Source organism: Pongo pygmaeus, chromosome 15 (genome assembly GCF_028885625.2).
Source record: "Pongo pygmaeus isolate AG05252 chromosome 15, NHGRI_mPonPyg2-v2.0_pri, whole genome shotgun sequence".
NCBI lineage: Eukaryota > Metazoa > Chordata > Mammalia > Primates > Hominidae > Pongo > Pongo pygmaeus.
In genome coordinates this window covers 82427104-82451662 of record NC_072388.2, presented here as the reverse complement: position 1 = coordinate 82451662, position 24559 = coordinate 82427104, and positions in this window count along the sequence as shown.

The window sequence follows — 24559 nt, the reverse complement described above, 5'->3', positions numbered from 1 at the left end:
AGGAGAAACATACTCAGGCTTTTTAATCAATGAGAAGACTGTTCTTTCAATGACTTTGTTGCAGTTCTTAGCCCAGAAGTGCTACAGCCAATGGTGGAATGACTACTACAATTTTATTCATAAAATACCTATGAGAATTCCAGATGGTGCCCCTGAGGCCAGTTATTAACGGGGCAAGAGCAGATTCATTCCACACCTATTTTCTACTTTGGTGTTGAAATGCGAGCTAGTCCATGGTCTAGATCCCACCCACATGCCAACATGCACCTGCAAAAGTCTTCAGTTTGGGGGCTTTTAAATCACAAGCAGACACTCTGATTTAGCTTACATATTAAAAATTCCGTCGCAGGAAAAAAATTCTCCAAAAACTCAGAGCTCTAATTCCTTAATGAATTATGTACGTGGTGAGGGATATACAGACAGACATGACTTGATTTCCTGTTCAGAATACTGGAGAGCATATTGGAATACAGACCACGACCATTTCAGGGCTAGTGTTTCAGTCACACTTGTAAGTAAAGCAAAATGTTATCAAGATTTGTTTTAATTGAGGAAATAGGGAATTCCAAACTATTAATAAAACGTCATTGACAACATTTGAGCTCAAGATAAAAATACAGCCTACTTTCTCCAAGTTTACTCTATGGTCTTTGGAGAAATGGTGTATGTGAATAGACAGTCACAGACTGAAGCCCATTTTGCACAGATTCTGCAAGACCTTTCTCTTCATTTATAGAAGCATGCCCCTTGCATTCGCCAAGTTTCATTTTAGACTCCCAATGAACCAGAAACCCAAAGCTAAAATCATCTATAGTCACCAGCTTGCTTATGCGTTTCACCTGGAGTCATAAATCATTTCTTTATATCCTTTGGGAGCGAGTGAGTTCCCCTGAAACTTGGGCCAAGTTCACCTGACACTTCTCAGGAGCCCCATTTAGGGTTTACATAGAAAAAAGTCAAACCAAAATAATTTTTACCAGTTTTAGATTTCATTTAAAAAACATACAGACACATGTGCAATGTCCCAAGTCACTTATTTTAATAGGAATCTGGAAGACAGAAATGACATCAGTTTAGACTGACAGGACTAACCTAAGAAATGCACATAAGACTAAAATCAATCTCCCCAACTCTGTTATCTATGAGAATTAGGCCAAAGAAAGTTTTATGGTAAAGTTAAAAGAATGTGTGAGCACTTAGTAGTCCGTTATATTATTATTATTCACATTCATGTAAATACTCCTAAACCTGATATTTTCAGTCCGTATAAGCACAGAAGCAGTGAACGTTATTCTTACTGGCTGTAATTATCAGAGGCTGGTTCCAGAGTAACATGACATCAGTGAAAGCACACAGACAAGAGGGAAGGGGCTTCGTCATAAACCTTCCAGTAGGGGGCGCCAAAGGCAAGAATTGTCTAAGAAATGTTCATCTGGATCCACTTTCTAAAGAGGTATCATCATTGCTCTTACTTTAAGCCTTGCCTCTCTCTTACCTCTGCTGCAAACTCATAGAATTAATAAATAAAATGTGAAAAGAGAAAATTGAAAAGTCATAGCCTTTTTTATTGCCTTAGTTGGAAGAAGTTAGGATCTTTTGGGGTGGGGGATGTGGTTTGTAACTAGGCAGGAGCATGAGAAGAGTTTCTGGGATACTGATAATATTCCATTTTATGATCTGGTTTGTAGTTATTTGTGTGTCTTCACTTTGAGATGATTTATCAAGCTGTAAGTTGATTGTATGTGCTCTTATCTGTCTTTCACACTTTAAAAAAATGTTTACTAAAAAAAAAAGAGAGAGAGATTGCTGTTCTGTATTCCCAGAAATGACTAGTTGGAAAAGCAACACAAAAACAGTGATCAGGGTTGAGTCTGCATGTGTGCCAGAATCTAGGTGTGGAAGCCTGCAGAGCAGGACATGGATTAGACTGTGATGGAGTCAGAAATGAAAAGTACTCTAAGAAAATAAGAAAATTGACTAGAGCTGTGCTCACTGCATAAAACTTGGGACAGGGAAGAGACTAAAAAACTGTTACCTATCTCTGGATCCACAGGCTACTTAAAATTTCATACCCCAGGAGATGAGAAGAGATAGACAGAGCCTGATGGCTGGGGCCTGCAGCGGCCTGTTCACTGTCTCATAGACGGAATATGCCATATTCTAAACCATACAAATTCACAGAAGCCATAGCTTACCAAAATACAATCTGATCTGGACTCAGAGCTCCAGCGGTCAGCAACTGAAAATTTTAGACAGAGTAGTATGATAATAGACCAACACTGACCTTTACAACAAACAAACTCACTCAAAGCGTATATGGATTAAAAGCAAATAAATAAACAGATCTACATCTATTCTTTCCTTAATGAACCATCAGACATAGGAAAAAGATGGATTACCCACAAATGACCAATAATTAGACAAGCCATCCTCTCACCAGAAATGACAAATGGCAGAAGATAGAGCATCCTTTCAAAACATTTACGGAAAATTACTGTTACAAAAAAGTGTATTAAAAAAATAGGTAAGCTTTTTGAATTCATACTATTAAATGAAAAACTATGTAGAAAAATTAAATTTAACACTGTTAAATTAAGCAAAGAACTATCTGAAAATTGACTGGCCTCTCAAGTCAGAATAGCTCAGAGAGCCTCCAGCATTGCAAAGTGGTGGAAGATTTATAGACAGAAAAATGAAAATGACATATAAAATAATGGAAGTGAGGTACAGAAACAGATTTGGCATTGCTCAGTGTTTGCCTTATTTGAACACTGTTTAAACAGTTGGCTGCCTTTAATTGGCCAAAACTCAGTGATTGGCACAAGAGTAAGTTACAGTCAGCTTACATGTGCAGTTAGGCTACAGTTCACTATGTACAGAGTAATATTTAGGCTGAACTTTACATATGTAAGAACATAACTTTAGGCCAAACTTAGTTTAACATCCTCCTTTTTGGTCATCCTCTCGATGTTGAGAGAGGATCAAAATTTTAGGCATTGAAGTCACTGTCACCATTGTAAATTTACTTATTTGGTGTCAAATCATGCCAGTAAATAGCAAAACTGGTTTTTCTAAGGTGGAAACTAGGACTCCAGGTTATTATTTTTTTAAAGGACTAGACTAGAGGGGACTTTCTTGTGCTGGAATCACCTCTTTTCAGTAGAAAAACAAAACATGCTCTGTTTTAGGATCTTTTTCCTTCAAGTTTTAGTTTGATTACGTCGCATTTAGCACGAATGACTTCATTTTGGTTTGTTCTGCTCTGTTAGGGCCTAGTGCAAACACTCAGTCTTAAACAATGGCCTCCCACAAATATGTCTAAAAAAATTCCCACCGTTTGGTTAAGTTCTTACTCAAGTGAGAGTGACCAAAACTTAGGGGTTTAGCACTATTCTCAGTTACCATCATTTTGGGTTTCTGCTCTCAGCATACCAAACATAGATTATTGCATCCTCATGGTCATACATTTCTTGGAGTTTTTGTCATTCTAGTTGACAAGAGATCATTTAATATTCTAGACATGGCTGCATGCAAACATTTAAAACTTGTGGGAGAATATAACCCACAATGGAGATTACTATCATGACTATCAGAAGGAGGACAACATTATCAGGAGGAGAATATGGAGTATGCTCCTTAGCCAGAGTCCATACACATATACATGTATACATATATACATACATACATAAGCATCTACATGTATATACATATGTGTGTGCATGTGTATATATGTATACAAATATGTGTGCATATTTATATATATAATATATAATATATCATATATTTATATATAATATATATTATATATTAATATATTATATATTATATAAAATATATATAATATATTATATAAAATATATATAATATATATTATATAAAATATATATTATATATAATATATTATTTATAAATATATATTATATATAATATATATTATATATAATATATATTTATAAATAATATATTATATATAAAATATATATTATATATAATATATATTTATAAATATATAATATATTATATAAATATATAATATATTATAAATATATAATACATATTATAATTATATAAATATATATTTATAAAATATATAAATAAATATATAAATATATATAAATTTATATATATATATATATTCCTACCAGATTCACCTGGAGGCAAAGCTTGGGTGTGAAGAAGGGGCTATACTGGGCTTGACTCTGACTTGTAGCTGCTGGCCTAGGCACTGAGAACATGTCTCCAGACCTCACTACAACTACCTATCCAGGCCTCCAAATCTAGAGGCTCAAAATAAAAAACACAAGCTAATAGCCAAATCAAGAACATGTCAAATTATATATAAATGATAATTTTAAAGTCATTTCTATTTTATTAACAATTTTTAAACTAGCTTCATTTACAGAATATTATCCCATACACATAATACATATAGACATACAAACATAAGAACAGAAAATATAGCTTTTATAAAGGATTCCAATTTGCTGGCTTTTAGATAATTTTTTCCCCATTCAGACTCTTAATTCTTTAATTACCTGTTACATTGCCCTCAGTAATTGTTAACTAGGCAACAAGTGTGCATTTCTAAAGGGACAATTCTTAGGTGAAACAAGAAAATTTATATTTCATAAGCAAAGAGCTAACATTTAAGGCCTGTAATATGGTTTGGCTGTGTCCCCACCCAAATTTCATATTGAATTATAGCTCCCACAATTCTCTCATGTTATAGGAGGGACTTGGTGGGAGATAACTGAATTATGGGGGCAGGTTTTTCCCATGCTGTTCCAGTGATAATCAGTAAGTCTCACAAAAGCTAATGGCTTTATAAAGGGGCATTCCCCTGCAAAAGCTCTCTCTTGCCTGCCACCATGCAAAATGTGACTTTCCTTCTTCTTTGTCTTCTGCCATGATTGTGAGGCCTCCCCAATCATGTGGAACTGTGTGTCAATTAAACCTCTTTTCTTTATAAATTACCCAGTGTCAGTATGTCTTTATTGGCAGCATGAGAACAGACTAATATAGCCTGAATATTGCATCTTTTGCTCAAGCCAAAGAAAAAATGGCATAAGTAAAAGTACAGTTAAAGCAAGATGGCCAGTAAAGCACCTTAAACTAAGGTAAGACTTGTGTAAATTTAAAATAATGGTAAGAAGAGTTTCTAATGTACACAGAAAGGCACCTAACATATGGAGATTTCCTTTAGAGAAGTGTATTAGTTTGTTCTCATGCTGCTATGAGGACATGCTTAAGACTGGAAAATTTCTAAAGGAAAGAGGTTTAATTGACTCACAGTTCTGCAGGGCTGGGAGGCCTCAAAAAACTTATGGTCATGGTGGAACAGGAAGCAAACATGTCCTTCTTCACATTGTGGCAGCAAGAAGTTCAGAGCAAAGGGAGGAAAGTCCATTATAAAACCATCAGATCTCATGAGAACTCACTCACTATCAAAAGAACAGCATGAGGGTAACTGCTCCCATGATTAAATTACCTCCTGATGGGTCCCTCCCACCACAGGTGGTTATGTGAACTAGAATCAAGATGAGATTTGGGTGGGGATGCAGCCAACCACATCATTTAGCCCCTGGCTTCTCCCAAATCTCATGCCCTCATCCTATTTCAAAATACAATCATGCCTTACCAACAGTCCCCCAAAGTCTTAACTCATTCCAACAGTAACTCAAAAGTCCAAGTCCAAAGTTTCATCTGAGACAAAGCAAGTCCCTTCTGCCTATGAGCCTATAAAATCAAAAGCAAGTTAGCTACTTCCTAGATACAATGCGGGTACAGGCATTGGGTAAATACACCCATTCCAAATGGAAGAAATTAGCCAAAACAAAGTCCATTCAAGTCCAAAATCCACTGGAGCAGTCAAATCTTAAAGCTCTGAAATGATCTCTGTTGACTCCATGTCTTGCATCCCGGTCATGATGCAAGATATGGGCTCCCACAGTCTTGGGCTTTGCCAGGTACAGCTACCTTCCCAGCTGCCTTCACAGGCTGGTGTTGAGTGTCTGCGACTTTTCCAGGTACACTGTGCAAGTGTTGGTAGATCTACCATTGTGGGGTCTGGAGGATGGTGGCCCTCTTCTCACAGGTCCACTAGGCAGTGTCCCAGTGGCAACTCTGTGTGTGAGACCCAACCCCATATTTCCCTTCCACACTGCCCTAGCAGACGTTCTTTATGAGGGCTCCTCCCCTAAAGCAGACTTCTGCTCAGACATGCAGGCATTTCCATAAATCCTCTGAAATCAAGGTGGAGATTCCCAAACCTTAATTCTTGACTTCTGTGAACAAAGCAAGGGTCCCCAGGCCTGACACAGTAAACCACATTTTCCTCCTTGGCCTCTGGGCCTGTGAGGGGAGGGGCCACCATGAAGGTCTCTAACATGCCCTGAAGACATTTTTTTCCATTGCCTTGGTGATTAACATTTGGGCTCCTCATTACTTATGCAAATTTCTACTTCCAGCTTGAATTTCTCCCCCGAAAAAGGGGTTTCTTTTTCTAGTGCATCATCAGACCGTAAATTTTTAAACTTTTGTGCTCTGCTTCCTTTGAACTCTTCCAGATACTCTAAATCATCTCTTTCAAGTTCAGAGTTCCACAGATATCTAGGATAGACGCAAAATGCCACCAGTCTCTTTGCATAGCAAGAGTGACCTTTATCCCAGTTCCCAACAAGTTCCCCATGTCCATCTGAGATGATGTCAGCCTGGACTTTATTCACCATATCACTATCAGGATTTCGGTCAAAGCCATTCAACAAGTCTCTAGGAAGTTCCAAACTTTCCCACATCTTTCTGTCTTCTGAGCCCTCCAAGTCTCTATGAAGTTCCAAACTTTCTACTTTTTTTATCTTCTTCTGAGCCCTCCAAACTGTTTCAACCTCTGCCTGTTACCCTGTTCCAAAGTTGCTTCCACATTTTTGGGTATCTTTATAGCAGTGCCCCACTCCTGGTACCAAATTACTGTATTGGTGTGTTCTCGCACTGCTATAAGGACATACTTGAGACTAGGTAATTTATAAACAAAACAGGATTAATTGACTCACAGTGTCGCAAGGCTGGGGAGGTCTCAGGAAACTTTCAATCATTGCAGAAGGGGAAACAAACACATCCTTCTTCACATGGTGGCAGGAAGGAGAAGTGCAGAACAAAGCCAGGAAAAGACCCTTATAAAACCATCAGATCTCATGAGAACTCACTCATGAGAACAGCATGGAGGTAACTGCTCCCATGATTCAATTACCTCCCACTGGGTTCCTCCCACAACACATGGGGATTATGGGCACTACAGTTCAAGATGAAATTTGGATGGGGACACAGCCAAACCATACCAAGATGTAATTTCTTTTACAAAAGAGTTTCAAGATAGCTAGTTAAATACCATAAAGCTGTATTTTAGTTCCATAGGTGAACCTTTCAATTTAACTATGGTTTCTAGCTAAAATCACTATGTTCGGGATGAAGCCCATTAAGGAATAGGGCAAATAAAGCACTCTCTCTGCCTGGACTCAGGACAGTTAGATCTGAAAAAAAAAAGCAAGACTACTTTACCTGAGGCCCTGTCTTTCCTAAACACTCTGTCTATCTAGAAGAGATTCCTTTGTGCCTTCAAAGTTGGATAGTAACTAAGCCAAAAGGTTGGAGGATTTAATTTTTCTTATCTACTAGTCACTTAAATCTTTTATTTGCCTTTTACAAAGAGTCCTTTTTAAAATAACAATAAAATATTGAAAATTTTTTAGAAGTTTCTGGACATTAATAGACATCGCCAGATGAGATTAATTCAGGAGCTTTCATTTTCAAATGCACTTTTTAAAGTGCAGTATTGTTCATTTGGAACGTTACATTGTATTTTACATTACATTTAGTAAGATTTTGCCATTTCTATAAGCATTTGCTATTTCTGGGCTAATACTTATACATGTAAATGTAGACACAGCTAGAAGGTAGATTACTTAATTCTTAAGAAAGTAAAGATCTCATTTTTATCTTGAATCTTTGCTTTGACTCTCATATCCCCTAAATCAACTTAGCCAATGTCTTTCCCCATATAAGCACACAAGAAAGAAAGGAGTTAGAATACAAAAATCTCTGCAAATTTCTAAAAGCTAAAGTTTGCACCTCCTGCAATGTTACCATTTACTATTGGTTTTTAATCTGACCCAGTCAGACATAAGGGGTCTCTAACTGGATCCAAGCCAGTTATTTTTAGGATCTTTAAGCCAAAAAATATCTGAGACAAGTCTCAATTAATTTAGAAGTTTATTTTGCCAAGGTTAAGGACACGCCCACGACAAAGCCTCACAAGGTCCTGGGAACATGGCCCAAGTATTGGGGTCACAGCTTGAATTTATACATTTTAGGAGGGCAGAAGTTATAAGCAAATATCAATTAATATATGTAAGGTGTACATTGATTTAGTCTGGAAAGGCAGGCCATCTCAAAATGGGGGCTTCCAGGCCATAGGTGGACTCAAAGATTTCCTGACTGGCAGTTGGTTGAAAGAGTTGAAGTTAGCAGAAAAAAAAATGCTTGGGGTCAAGATAAAAGAGAATGTGAAAACCAAAGTTCTTGTTATGCAGATGAGATGTTAAAGGTCTTCTTATCAGACACTAAAAGGTGCTAGACTCTCTGAAAAGACCTAGTAAGGGAAGGAGATTCTCTATAGACTGTAAGTTTCCCCCCACACAAGACAGTTTTGCAGAGCCATTTTAAAATATGTCATGGAAAAATATTTTTGCATAAAATACTTTCATTTCTTTCAGGGCCTGTTATCTGTCATGTGAGTCTATAGTAGGTCAGATTGGAATTTGGTATCTTATTGCTACAAAGAGTCTGTTTTGCCAGTTTTAGATCTTTGTTTTAATGTTAATGCTGGTCAGTTGTGCCTGAATTCCAAAGGGAGGAGAGTATAATGAGGTATATGGAACCCCTGTTTCTATTATGGCCTGAACTAGTTTTTCAGGTTAACTTTAAAATGCCCTTGGCTGAGAGGACGGGTCCATTCAGTTGGTGGGGGGCCTTAGAATTTTATTTTTAGTTTACAGATTGAATCTAATTCTGGACCCAGTCCATTTTCTGTTGAGACTTCTGAAGAAAGTTCGGATCAAAAATTTTGTTCAAATAAACTTGGATAGCTCAAAACACAAATCTGTTGAGCTTCAGAATCCCAGAGAGAACTTGCCACGATTCCCAGTGGCTGTGAGAGCGCAATGGATACAATACACTCCAGGCATCCCACTTGGTCACTCAATGCTCCTGCAGGTCGCTAGAAGCTCTATTTCAGATCACACTTCTGACTTCATCTGTTAAAAGACAAAAACATAGACAAGTTAAATTTAACAAGTTTAATTGAGCAAAGAATGATTCACAAATTCTGCAGCTTCCCAAGCCAGAGGAGGCTCAGAGATGCTCCAGCACAGCCATATGGTGGAAGACAATTTATGGACAGAAAAAGGAAGGTGATGTACAAAAAATGGAAGTGAGGTACCGACATAGCCAGACTGGTTACAGTTCAGCGTTTGCCTTATTTGAACACAGTTTGGACAGTTGGCTACCTTTGATTGGCCAAAACTTGGTGACTGGAATAAGGAGGTTACAGCCTGTTTACACATCCAGATAGGATACAATTCACCATGCACAGAAAAAACTTTAGGCTGAACTTAAAATATGTAAGGAAACAGCTCTAGGCTAAATCTATTTTAACAATGCATACAAATCAAGAGTTTTTTTGTTTTTGTTTTTGTCTAGATAAATATTACTAAAGAGCCAATAGAGGATTACTTAAGGGAGAAACTAGCTGGATTGTAAGAAGTACAGAGCAAAAAATAAATGGGTGTTTAGAAACTGGTAAAATATATTTCTTTTAATTATTATTTAACTGATTATTAAAATAAACTGATTTATTATTAAAGTAAAATGATTCATCATTAATTTTACTTAATAAAAAGGTTGAAATTAAGTGTCCAGAGGCCACTAATAATGAAGGAAATCAAAATATTTCACCCAAAATACGTCTCCCTGGTCTAATGAGTATTTTAAATGAAAAATCCTAAGGGATCAATAAGTGACAAAAGAAACTTTTCCCCATCTACATAAAGGGAGAACTGACCCACCAAGGAGAAAAGTTGTTCTTATTTCCCTCCCTTTTGTCTTATTTTTCATTACAGGAAAGAAGATCAAAAATGCAACCACACTTGAACAGACCTGTTTTCAGGATAATGACTATTTCTGAGGATCATTTCAAATCTAAAGAGAGCTATTTACAAGTCAATTTCTGTTAGATAGTAATCATTTATGGCCCTTCAACAGAATTCCTCTTCTCTCCCTTCCCATATTCTGTTTTACCAGGATTCAAGCTCCCATTCTTTCTGTAACCTCAAGGTGGTATATAAGTTTCTGTTCCTCATTGGGAGTTTGGGTCTTTATTCTGAAGGTCTTCATTGTATGTATACCCATTAAATAAATTGGTATGCCTTTTCTGCTATTATTCAATTTGCCTCATGTCAGTGTTTTTCAGCAAAACTTTAGGAAGTCAAAAGTGTAACCACCCAAGGGGTTCACCTTGCCTGCTGCCTAGACAGAGCCAATTTATCAAGACAGGGGAATTGCATTAGAGAAAGAGTAATTCATGCAGAGCCAGCTGTGCAGGAGACCAGAGTTTTATTATCACTCAAATCAGTCTTCCTGAGCATTCAGGGAACAGAGTTTTTAAGAACAACTTGGTGGGTGAGGGGAATTCGGTGAGCCAGGAGTTCTGCTTGGTTAGGAAGAAGATGAAATCATAGGGAATTCAAGCTGTCCTCTTGCGCTGAGTCAGTTCCTGGGTGGGGGCCGCAAGATCAAATGAGCTAGTTAATCAATCTGGGCAGTGCCAGCTGATACATCCGTTGCAGGGTCTGCAAAATATCTTAAGCATTGATCTTGGGAGCAGTTTAGGGAGGGTCTGAATCTTGTAGCTTCCAGCTGCATGACTCTTACGCCATAATTTCTAATCTTGCAGCTATCTCGTTAGTCCTACAAAAGCAATCTAGTCTCCAGGTTCCTTTTGGGAAAAGGCTTTTATTGTCTTTGTTTTAAACTTTAAACTAAGTCCCTCCCAAAGTTAGTTCAGCCTACGTCCAGGAAGAAACAAGGATAGCTTAGGGTTTAGAACCAAGATGGAGTTGGTTAGGTTAGATCTCTTTCACTATCTCAGTCATAATTTTGCAAAGGAAATTTCAATAGCTTAATAGCTTCAGCCCCCACAATAAGAAAAGTGGTAGATACACGTTTCATACGTTTTCATAAGTAATTAATTTACGTAAGAATCTCATTTTGTTTAAAAGAAGAATAGGTACAATGAATGACTTTAAGCCATTAGAAAAAAAAATTGTGTTGCTTAGCACAACAAATATTTACCAACCAATATTCTAGGTACTGGGCATTTGCTTGGGTTGTTAGAAGAAAAGGAGGCAATTTGAAGCAGAATGGGTAATGAGGAAGGTAAAAGTAGTTCAGAGATGTAGAAGGGAGGGAATTCTAGGCCATGGTATAGAGACTGGAGCGTGCTTTCACTAAGATGATGTAATGAAGAGTCTGACTCAATTTTTGATGTTTGATGGCTGAGAGCTTTCAAGCTTCACCGCTTCCTTTTTCTTTTCTGCCTCATACCTGAGTAAGCGGAGGAGAATGCCCTAGTGCTCCCTCCTTTGGTGCCAGCAGGAAGTTTAAGTTACATATGCTTCTACCCCAAAGTGGAAACTCTCATCCCAACCCAACTGTCTAACCACAGTGAAAGCTTCAAGCTAGTCTTGCTTTGCTCCCTCAAGCCATTTTCAGCTTCCCTTGGGAGTGGCCCTACTTTATCGAAAAAATATCGTATGTGAGAAAACTTTTTAGACCCTTGCGTGTGTGTGTGTGTGTGTGTATGTGTGTCACTTGACATTGAGCCAAATTTTAAATGGCCACAACTGACAGTAAGCTTTAGAAATGTTTGAGTAGGTATAGATATTATCTGAAATAGAGATGATAGATAGATAGCAATGGATATAGAGATAGATATGAATATCTATCTTTTAATCACTTATTTTCTCTGTGCAAAATATATTGAAGGAAAGGAGGGGATAGAACAGAAAACTATTGCAGTTTGCTTCAATGGCTTAAAGCACTTCTCTCCAATCTTTCTCATTCTAGGAAGCTCATATAGAAATTAAGAGTGCCTATGCTACACATTAGGAAAACAAAACAGGTAGCTCAGCATCAGGAATTGTTCCCAGTTTCTCTAATTTCTTCAGCCCTCACTGATCATAAGAGGATTTGTTATTGTGGTACACTTGAATAATATTAGGAACAATGTTAGAAAAAGCTAGTAAGAGATGGTGAGGGCTTAGAAACACAAGTGGTAGAAAGAGAAGTGAGAATAAGTTGTTTTAAAGGTAGAGCTACTGCACTTGGGTGTATATTGGAAGTAAGATGATACCACCTTTGTAAGATTATGACAATGAGAGAAATTTAGTATGGCTGACTTCATCTTGCTTCTAACCTTACAGTTAGAAGCAAGGTTACAAGGTTACATGTCTTTACTCATTCCTGGGTTTAGGCCAAGCTGACTATGGCAAGAATTTAGTTTATAGTTTAACCTTAAAACTAGGATGATAATAGTCCCTCCCTAAAACTGATCTCCTCCATGTTTGGGGTCTGAAACAGCCTTTGTAGGACTAATGAAAGGTCATAAGATTAGAATTATGGGAGAATCCTGAATCCCACTAAGATATAGGCATAGTTTCTATAATCTCTTACTTCTCAGGAGTCAAGGCCAGAAGTAACAAGATGTGTGACTTCCTCAGTTGTTCCTATAGCTAACATCACTATTGTAGAACCTAAGATTTGTCTTTTAAGATGTTTTTCAGACTTTTGCATTCTGGTAACTGACTGACCCTACCTGGATTTATGATTTATGACTCATGACTCAACTAGTCCTGTGGGCCCCCCCACCCAGAGGCAGATTTAGTGCACAAGGACCATTTTCCAAATATCTATGATTGGATTCCAATCAATTGGCAGCACCCATTCCCTAGTCCCCTGTGCATCAAATTATCTTTGAAAAACCCTAACTTCTGAGCCTTTGATGATAACAATTTGAATGATTATTCCAGCTCCTGTGTGGCTGGCTGGCCTCGTATCAATTAAACTGTCTTTACTGTAATGCCATGATCTCAGTGAATTGGTTTTGTCTATGCAGTGGGCAGAAAGAACATATTTGGTGATTACAAGAGAATGTAAGATATCAAGATATCACCAAAGTTTTTGGCATGAGCAAACAGATGAATAGAATTACCATTTACTGAGATGGAGACAGTGTGGAAAGAACTAGTTTAATGTACCAGAAAGGAAATTTTGTGTTCTAAACATACTGTGCTTTTCAAAAAATGTATTAACAAGCACTAACAGCAAAAATTCAGGACCATTGACTTCATTTTGCTAGAATTTTCCCTTGAAAAGATAGAACCAAATGGTAAGATACAGTATAAACTTTAGCATGTGTGTGGTGCAAAATAACTTCAACACAACATATATTAAATCATCTATTATTTTTAAGGTCTATATTTTTTCATTTGGTTCCATTTTATAACTTTTACATCTTAGTGGAATTTTCTATTTTGTATTTGTTTCAAGAGAAGTCATAATTGATTGTTAATGATTATGCTTACTGTATTATAAAAATCCTTGTAAGGTCATTCTAAATCTGGCTCATCTCACTGTGTGTCTGTTGATATCTTTTCTCATTCATGTTGTGATTTTCCTGTTTCTTGTTATGATGAATGCCTTCTCAATTATATTCTTGACATTTTAGTTGTTATGAGACTCTGGATCCTATTTAATCTTCTTTTTTTTTTCAGCTGGATGTTCCCTAGGGTATAGTGAAAGGGCCAGGTGGGTGTATATATTTAGCTTTCCACTGTGTCCCACACACACCCTAGCAAGAGTACTCAGTTGCACTGCCTCATTGCAGCAGATGTGAAACTTCACCTCTCCCTCAGCCCTGCTGATGCTTTCTCAGAGAAAGAAAACACCAATTTGCACCTCCTCATTGTATTCAGGTTGAAATATAGGTTCAGCTTCACACTGGGCCCTCCATCAACAGGAAGATAGTAAGTAAAGGACTAACTCTCATTGTCTTGTTGCTGTGTGGGTAGGTAAAAGTTCAACACTTTACTGGGACTGTCATACCAGGAGTGGAGTGAGGCAGAATAGAGTGGAGGGGAAATGTGGAGTGACAGCTACCTTCACTTGAACCACCATGTCGTTCTACCTTGTTGATACTGGCTTGGGGTGGAAGCGAGGCTCACCACTGAGCTAAACTAGCAGTAGGGAAAGGAAATACGGAGTGTTGTCTAACCCATCTTGCACCACCTAATTCCGCCTTATTGATGTCAGGTGGCTATATGAAGGCTTGGCTCCCTGAGGTGCCCACTGGTTGATTTTTATACTGATTTTACAAATAGTAAGAACAATGTGATTTAACAATGAAAATACATGAAATTTAAAAACTTTCATTTCACCTGCACTATAAAATTTATGTTTCATGCTATTTTCCAAACCTTCTCCATATGCAGTCATAGAGTATACCATTGAAACGATAGTATATATTATTTTATCTTATTTTTATGCTTATATTTATATATTTTATTTTTCTAAAGTCTTCATGGTTATTGTACTTGATACAGTTTGGATATTTGTTCCTGTCTTAATCTCATGTTGAAATGTAATCCCCAGTGTTGGAGGTAAGGCTTGGTGGGAAGTGTTTGAATCATAGGGATGAATCCCTCATGAATGACTTGGGCTATCCCCTTGGTAATAAGTGAGCTCCTGCTTCGAGTTCACATGAGATCTGGTCATTTAAAAGTGGGTGGCTCCCTCTTACTTTCTCTCTTGCTCCTGCTTTTGCCATATGACAATGCACAAGCTCTTGCTTCTGCCATGAGTAAAAACTCTCTGAGGCCTCCACAGAAGCCGAGTGATATCACTGCCATGTAAAACAATTAAATGTCTTTTCTTTATAAATTACCCAGTCTCGGGTATTTCTTTATAGCAATACAAGAATTGCCTAACACAGTACTACACAAACAGTATTCTATAATTAATTGTGTGTTAAAATTTTTCAAAAGAATATTATGATATTGGGAAGTCATTTAAAAATCATTTTCTTTATCAAATGTATAACACAAAATGCCTACCAAAGTGGCTGATTAGTAAAATACTCTTCTTTCCTGTTAGTGATTGTATTACTTTCCTGTGGCTGCTGTAACATGTTACCACAAACTTATCAACTTAAAACAGAAAAAAATTATATCTTACAGTTTTGGAAGTTGAGTCTGGATACATCTTGCTGTCAGGGTTGCATTCCTTTCTGGAGGCTCTACGGGATAATCCATTTCCTTCCAGCTTCTAGAGGCTGCATGTATTCCGTGGTTTATGGCTACATTCAAAGCCAGCAATTGTTGTCAATCCTTCTCACATTGCATCACTCTCACACTTACTCTTCTGCCCCTGTCTTCCACATTTACAAATTTTTATGATCACATTGTGCCCACCCTGATAATCCAGGATAATCTTTATATCTTAATGTCTTCTAGTTAACAACCTCAATTCCATCCACTACCTTGTTCCCCTTTGCCATATAACATAACCTCTTCATGGGTGTGAACATTCTTGGGAGGTCATTATACTGCTTACTTCCATGAAGATTTAATTTGGGTTCGCATTTTTATTAAGTGAGTCCTCGTAGTCACTGTTCACAAGAAGTAACTTGAAGCTTATAAGTTTATCAGAGATAATTCATCTTTTACCACCAATTACAAACAGAAGATTATAAAATTATAATTGATTCCAAATAAATGTTGCTGTTAGAGTATAGTTGTTAAATTATTCCTAAAATTTGGAAAAAGGGGAGACATTCATATCTGAAGTCCTGTATCCTTTAGTACATTACTAAAAAACAAATTTATCAGGAATAGTGCATCAGTATCAATAAGATTTACTCCAATTTCTAAAGTAAAATACAGAGGAGAAGGTTTAAATTTTAGGACTGGAAAGATCAGCACCAAAATCTAAAACAACTTCATTTGTCTTAGAAAGGTAATAAAATTGAACTCCTGCATCTTAAATAACTTGCCTATATTCACACACCCAATAAGTAACAATGGGAGAACAAGAGCTAGTAATCAGTATTTTTGAACTCCAATTCTTGATTTCTCTGTTTCATTACAACATCCATTAGGAAAAAAAAAAGTGTTAGTGATAATTTATTTCAGTTGAAAATTTATTCATCATGAAAGATATATGACAAAAATACCATCATGCAAACAGATCAATTTGTTGAAAATAAGAAATTATTTTAAAAAGAACAAATAGGCTAGGTGTGGTAGCTTATGTCTGTAGTCTCAGCAATTTGGGAGGCCAAGGCAGGAGGATCACTTAAGCCCAGGAGTCTGAGACCAGTCTGGACAATAAAGTGAGACCCCCATCTCTACAAAAATATTTTGAAAATTAGCTGGGCAAGGTGGCGTGCACCTGCAGTCCTAGCTACTTAGAAGACCGAGATGTGAGGATATCTTGAGCCCAGGAGGTCATGACATTGCACTCCAGATATGGCAACAGAGCAAGACCCTGTTTCAAAAACAAAATAAAAATAATAAAAAAATTAAAAGAACAATTAAAACTAATACCAATACTTTTATAGAAAATATCTCTAGGTACTTTTATGTAATAACATTTCTCTTTAATTTGCTACATTTTGTAGTCTGTGTAGTTATAAACGGCCTCACTTGAGTCTATTTAAAAATCATTACTTCTAGTAAAAAACCTCCAACATGTATATGTTCTGGCTAAATGTTGGTGTCCCTTCAAAATTCATATATTGAAATCCTAACGCCCAATATGAAGTGGAGACTTTGGGAGGTGATTGGGTCATGAGGGTAAAACCTTTATGAATAGATGTCCTCATAAAAGTGGCCCTAGAGAGATTCCTGGCTCCTTCTGCCATGTGAGTACACAGTGAGAAGACCCAACCACCTGTTCATCTGTGAACCAGGAAGCCAGCCCTCACCAGACACCAAATCTACTGCTGCCTTGATCTCGGACTAGTCCTTGGAGACTAGCTAGTCTCTAGAATTGTGAAAAATAAATATTTGTTGTTTAAGCAACCCAGTCTATGGTATTCTTGCAATAGTAGCCCAAATAAACAAAGCCAATACTATACCAAGTTAAAGTGGCACTTAAATACACATACACACATATGTATGTGTGTATATATATGTGTATATGTATATATTAGGCAAGCAGTATGCTTGAATATATTACCAACTAATTGTTTTAAGTGGATTATTTTTAACTAAATGTTTGAAATACATTTATCACTAAACCTGTCAGAGAAAGAAATCTACACTTCTAGTTTAATTACCAAAGTAAAAATTCTGTCAATTTTTGCACCATAGGAATCGAAATATCTATGAAATATGTTAGTTTCCTGGTCAGATCTCCTCTTCACTCTAAGTCAGGTCACTATGACCAACTAACACGACCTGGAAGGGAAGAGTTCTTGATTGCAATTTTAAGTCATTTACCTGTAACTCGTGTTATTATATGAATTTGAAATCAGCAGCTGAAAACTAGAATTTACCATCCCTAGTTCATTGATAGATGATACATAGGAAAAGAACAATCCGTTATTTTTTTCTCCTTCCAGGACAATTATAAAAATGATGCAAAAATCATAAAATGATTCTATTATAGCTGTGTTGGCTCCACAAATTAGCCATTTTATAAAACCTGTTTTTGAACACACTGTAGAAACACGTGAATTCTACAAATGATAATACCACATTTTGAGTTTAAATATAGGATAATCCATTACAGATGACTTAACTCTTTGGTAGAGAGCTTAATAATTTTTTGTCCACAAGTTCATATTAGAAAGTTTTAGGCTTAAACGTTCTTTGAGCTGTAATATCTGTGTGTTTGTACAAAACAAACTTATGTAGAAATGTGGGATAGAAATCTAAGAAACATGTTAGTTCTAGAAACACAAGAAATATGTATTAGCGTTTTTTTGTTTGCTTTGATTTTTAGCACCAAATGTAGGTTGGCTACTTTAGGATATTAGCTATAACAATTACTTCATTGCAAATCTTTTCTTGGCATCATTCATGCCCAACTGAGCTTAAGAAGCCAATTAGCTGTTCTCATGAAATACAATGTTTCTTAGACAACGTGACTGTTTTTATTGAAAAATATGAAGTATTTGAGATACTTGTAAACTTTATATAAAAACAAGACAAGACAAAAAAAGGCTGACTAATACAGTGACCATATAATTTGTCATTAAAAGTAGGATAATTTTCAGAGTGAAATGAACTATTGATAATTAGACCAAAATGAGACAGGCTCAAGATTGCTCAAGGCAATTCAAGAGGTGTGGTCATGCTCTTGATCAAGGCTATCAAATCAATGCATAAAGGGACTTAGAAGTGTTTTTGCACAAACCTGGATTCAGGCTCTGGGTGTGCCATTAACTAAATGTACTTTACCTAGGACATCATTTAAAGCACCAAAGACTACTGTTGGCCAGATGTGGTGGCTCACACCTGTAATACAGCACTTTGGGAGGCTGAGGCAGACCGACTGCTTGAGCCCAGGCATTTGAGACAAGACTAGGCAACATGGTGAAACCCTGTCTCTACAAAAAATACAAAAATTAGTTGGGCATGGTGGTGCATGCCTATAATCCCAGCTACTCAGGAGGCTGAGGCGGGAGAATCACTTTAGCCCAGGAGGCAGAAGTTGCAGTGAGTCAAGATCACGGTAATGCATGCCAGCCTGGACGGCTAAGTGAGATCCTGTCTCAACAACAACAAAAAAGACTAGTCATTATATGTAAAACTGTAACCATAACAATATCTATCTTTCTAGTTGATTGTGAGGAGTAAATGTGATAAGATTCAAAACAGTTAAGATTATTGATACCAAGTGAGTGCTCAGAAAAGGGTAGTTATATTGTACTGCTACTGAGTTTTTTGTTTTTGTTTTTAAGCATAAGAACAAATAGTCAAAGAAGAGGCAGATAATCTGGTCAGGAGATTTTGAGAAGTACCTCTCCAGCACTATGAAAATACCTTTCCCATCAAAATTTGCTAAAATTAGAAACTCTTTTATTTTCCTCCTTTTAAGTGCAAATAGTTCTGGGAGGAACACACATTTTAAGCACTTTAGAGGTCTTTTTCCTCATTAGGTATTATTATTAATTAATTGTTGGATAAAAACAGCAGATTATATTTTGTTTAGAATTCAATTGTTTCCAGAACAATTTTCCACATATTGTTATGATTACATTTTTGCATATTAGCAAGTACTATTATCATTACCCTTGCTTTTCAGATGAGGGAATAGAATAAAATACTCCAGCTTAGAGAGTCACAGTTGGAGCTTAACTTCAATGCAGGTTTTCAGGTTCAAGTATCTGGAACTCTATTTCAGCAGGACTAGCTAAGAGCTGGTTTTCAGAGCCCAGAGGCTGAAAAAGACAGGTCCAGTGCTAGAAAAAGCCTTTAAGGGACTATATTTGGTAATTGAGTGGCTATTCCTGACAGATGGCACCTAAACATGAGTAGAAGAGAGTGGGGAAGGAAGAACACCATGGGGAAGGTGGGTTCAGAACAATAAATGGTCTATAAACACACTCTGGGCCATTTCAAATACTTTTGGCCTTACCTTGAGCTTTAGCCAGTACTGCATTGACTCAGTCCATGGAAGTTTTAGCAATGTGCTATCTCCTTACTTCCTACCCCAGGGCTTTTCTGAAGCCTGTACATAGAATACCCATGGAAACCTCCTCCAATCTTATACATATGCACACAGAAGGACAAGGAATTTCAAACTAGTGGATTTATGCATTTGGGAAGAAATCAAATCATTTTTTCCTTGAATGGAAAGGTCTGAGAAGTATTTCACAAAGCTCCTCCAAAAGTCATAATGGACTGAACACTGGGTGGCTTTACTTCTTTCACTATTTGTTTTGTTCTTTCCTCTTGGTTTAAGGTGTCCAGGCTTGCCAAAATCCAACAGGAAAATATCTTCTCTTCTCTAATAGGAAATTATTCACATATTGGAAAAATTATAGAACCACCAAGAGGTTCTAGGGGAAGAAAAAAACCCACAAAATATGTGCAGTAAGTCTTGTGAGTACTGGTTCAATGGGTTCAAATATAAGACAGAGATTTATTGACTTAGAAGCACTTGGAACCTGTCTTTAATGAGATGTCCTTTTGCAGCATAACAACTGTCAGAAACATTGCTACTTAAAGGGTGACCCACAGGCCAGTAGCATGAGTATCACCCAAAAGTGTGTTAGAAATATGGAATTATATGTTCTTTTAGGTATATTGAATCAGAATCTGCATTTTATCAAGACCCTAGGTAATTTGTTCCATATTTAATTTTAAGAAGTGCTAGCCTACAGTAAATGAAGTGGTGATGGCTTAATAGAGTATTAAAGAAGGAGACAGAAGGCACATACACAAAGTTCACATAACATAGTCATATAGGAGAGAAAAGTAGTATCTTTTCCTTGCCTATTGCAAAGTTTATGGCTGAGACTCATATAACAAAAGACAGATTAATAAGAGAAAAAACACACAAATGTATTACATAAGTTTTACGTGACATGGGAGACTTCAGAAATGAAGGCCTAAAGAAACAGGGAAATCTGTGTACATATATGACAGTCATGCAGAAGTGTGACTGGAGGACAAAAAAGTATGATCTAACGGTAATAAACTGAAGGAAAATTAGCAAGGCCCAGTTATTCAGATTAGTCTTGGTGACTCTGTGTATTCACTCTGTTTCTCCAGGTACAGGGAGGACACCTCTCGAATGAAGCTCTTAGGACCTACTTTGTTGGAAGGTCAGATAATTCTTCTGTGGTCTATTTCATGGGAGAATGCTGGGAGAAGGTCAGAGAGACCTTTCTACTACTGCTATTTTCTTAAATGCCAAGGTGCCATACTTGGGATAGCATGTTCTGAGTCCCATAAGTCAAATAAAAAAAGCAAATTCATACTTAGGTAATAAGGGACTTTATTCAAAAAGACTATTGCAATAGGGAGACTATTGCAGAGAAACAAAAGTAAACAAGAAGAGACAAAACTGCGTATGGGGGATTAGGCCGAGCCAAGGGTATGATTAGAGAGTTTATCAGGGAATGTTTTTTCCATGAGGTCAGTTGATTCTATGGAAAAGCCATTGAGAGGGCTGGTTTCCAACGCTCAGAAGAGAGCCAAAATTTAGGGACCTGAGGGAAGAAATCTTAATATAGGTTCATTGAGTTAGCAAAGATTTGTTGATTGGTGAATAGGAACAAGCAGTTCAGTTAATCATTTATGAGATGAATAGGCATTTATAAATCTGTGTCTGTCTTTATCACAAGTAAACAAGGTGGTCTGTCATCCAGGAGTCTTATCTAAAGGTGGTTCTTTGCAGTAAGCCCTCTCATGGAACACAAATGGAAGATTTCTCAGCCATTGCTGTTTGCCAGGGGCACAGGGCTCAAGTAAAGTTCAGCATCACCTATGGTCAATATGTAAACACATCTTAAGTTGTCATTGTTCTTTCTGTTTTCCATTACCCTATCATTTCTACTCTTTGGAATCACTTCCCAAATAAACTGCCTACATGTAAACCTTTTACTGGCTCTGCTTTATTTAGGAAAACCAGGCTAAGATAGAAAAACAAAGGTAATCTTTACATTTAACCTAAATGAACAGTTAATATTGTTAAAAGGACCAGCAATGCCAGAATAGCCTTCTGGATAATTGGCTTGCTCTAAAATACTCCTTGGCTTTGAAGAGAGCTTTGTCAATGCAGAAACATCAGTGCCTTGTGAATCTGAAGGTCTGTATTTAAACTACTGAAAGTTATCTGAATTTAGGAAAAAAAAATGCTCACACTTTCAAGATTTCAGGTGTTCAGTCAATAAAATATAGAGAATACCTGACTCATGGACTATGTATAAAATACAGAAAAGTTCTTTGAATTTCCCTTGTGAAAAGTATTACTAGCTCATAAAGCAATTTCTCTCAATTGTTGAACATATGCATTTTACTACCAAAGAGGTGATAAAATAAGGTAAGAACTGAGAAGTTAAAAAAAGTAAGTGAGAAACAAAAGTTACTTTAATGATTGTAATAGCACACTACTGGGGAACTACTAGCTAATAATGTCTGTCATATAATCGGTGCAAAATGTGTATGTTAAGCAGGGAGAAACCATATCTTTCTCAGGCAGTCCTAGAACTAGCCTCCATGTGCCCCTCAGCAGTACTTCACCATTTGGGCACTGCCCTTCTTCAGAGTCCTAACTCTGCAAGGTCCTTCCTCTGAGCTCCTGGAGTACCAGCACTAGGTAGGCAGTTCCCCCTGTTAGAGCTGGGACTCAGTTGTGAGGATGGCTGACTCAGTTCTGAGGACTGGCTCCTCAGTGATTCTAGTCCTAATACATTAAACAACTTCTCTACCACCCCATCACTCTAGTTGGGGAGTGGGAGGAGGTGGTGTGCCGTTTCCTGCAGTTACTGTCTCTGCATTGCTTCGGCATTGCTTGTTGGTGTTTGTTTTGCCTCTTCAGCTCCCCAACATTTTATTTTATCTATCTATCTATTTATTTATTTATTTATTTTCAGATGAAGTCTCACTTTGTCGCCCAGGCTGGAGAGCAGTGGCGCAATCTCGACTCACACAACCTCCCCCTCCCAGGTTCAAATGATTCTCCTGTCTCTGCCTCCCAAGTAGCTGGGATTACAGGTACCCACCACCATGCCCAGCTAATTTTTATGTTTTTAGTCGAGTTGGGGTTTCATCATATTGGTCAGGCGGGTCTCAAACTCCTGACCTCAAGCCATCCATCTGCTTCGGCCTCCCTAAATGCTGGGATTATAGGTCTGATCCACTGTGTCTGGCCTCCCCAACACTTTCTGATGAATTCCTTTTCTGAAATCTCTTTGTGGAAACACATAGTGTAATTTCTACAATTTCTGGTTTTTGACTGGACCCTAACTCGTACAAATGATACCAATTGTCTTCATGTGAGTATATGAAAATAGATCCTTCAGGGGTTTTTAAGCCCCTGGCCTCACTCTGTTCACAACAAGTCTCCACACAGCTGTCACTGATCTTGTGGAAATGCAGATGGGTTCAAATTACTCACTCCTTTAATATCCCTCAGTGGATCATCAAGGACATAACAATTCCTTTTGCTTTCCTTTAGGTACAAATTTTCTTTAATCATGGGTCAGCAATTTTCTTTCTGTGAAGGGCCAGATAGTCAATATTTGATGCATTGAGGGCCATACTGTCTCTAGCTTAACTACTTAACTCTGCCTTTATAGCATGCAAGTAGCCATGGACAATACTGAATGAATGAGTGGCAGAATTCCAATAAATGTTGACACAGGTGGCAGGGTGGATTTGGCCAATGAGTATATTTTCCTGACTCCTGCTCTAACAAAAGTTGTTTTTTAAAAAACTACTACGCAGTTCTTTAGCATGCTTTCTTCCTACTTCATGCTTCTGGTTTTGTTCAAATATATTGTCATCTGAATAAAACATCATCCTGGTCTTATTTGAATGATGAACTCCTAGTCATCCTTTTAAAACTCAGTAAAAAGACATAAAGTCTTACCTCTAAAGTGAAAGCTTTTTACTGTTCATCTTACTAGGGAGTCCTCATTGATACGTCCGATTCTCCTGCTTTACTTTGCAGTCATTTCTCTTTTAATGGGTAAAATACTATATTGGCCATCTGCATATCATGTCTTTCTATAGGCATGTAAGTTCCTTTAGGGAAGAGAGATTTTATTTTTTAAATTCAGCTGTTATGATGTGTTTATTGAAACTGTTTTGTTAAAGGATTAAATGTACGAATGAATGACTAAAATATGTCTCAGGCTTCTCTGTAAGTTTGGTCTTCCTGGTTCACATTTTTTGAGGAAAGCTTGCTTTTACTTAAGACCTGGGCAACAAAAGCCAAATAAAGAGAAACATACTTGCCAGTGGTTATCCTTTTTTTGGTGTTGGTTAGAGAATCTTTACCAAAATCTGAAGTTGCATGGTGTCTCATTAAGAGAGACAACTGTATTTAGAGCTAAGTTTTTGAGAGAAAAAAATAATAGAGAAAATCTGGAATTATCTCCTTGTTTTATACATACAGGTTCTTTGAAAATAAATAGCTTATAAAAAAAAGACTCACTTAAAAGCAATTCAGACCATATAGTAACATGTTATGTTCATCACATTTAAGATCCTAAGTTTAAGGTTTCTTGTTTTCTCAATGAATATTCTGTCAATAGGATTTATACCATTGTACAGCCATTCCTGCATCCAGATTCTCTTGCTTCATTCCCATGTGATATGGTTTGGCTGTGTCTCCACTCAAATCTCATCTTGAATTGTAGTTCCCATAATTCCCATGTGTTGTGAGAGGGTCCAAGTAATTGAATCCTGGGGTAGGCTTTTCCCATGCTGTT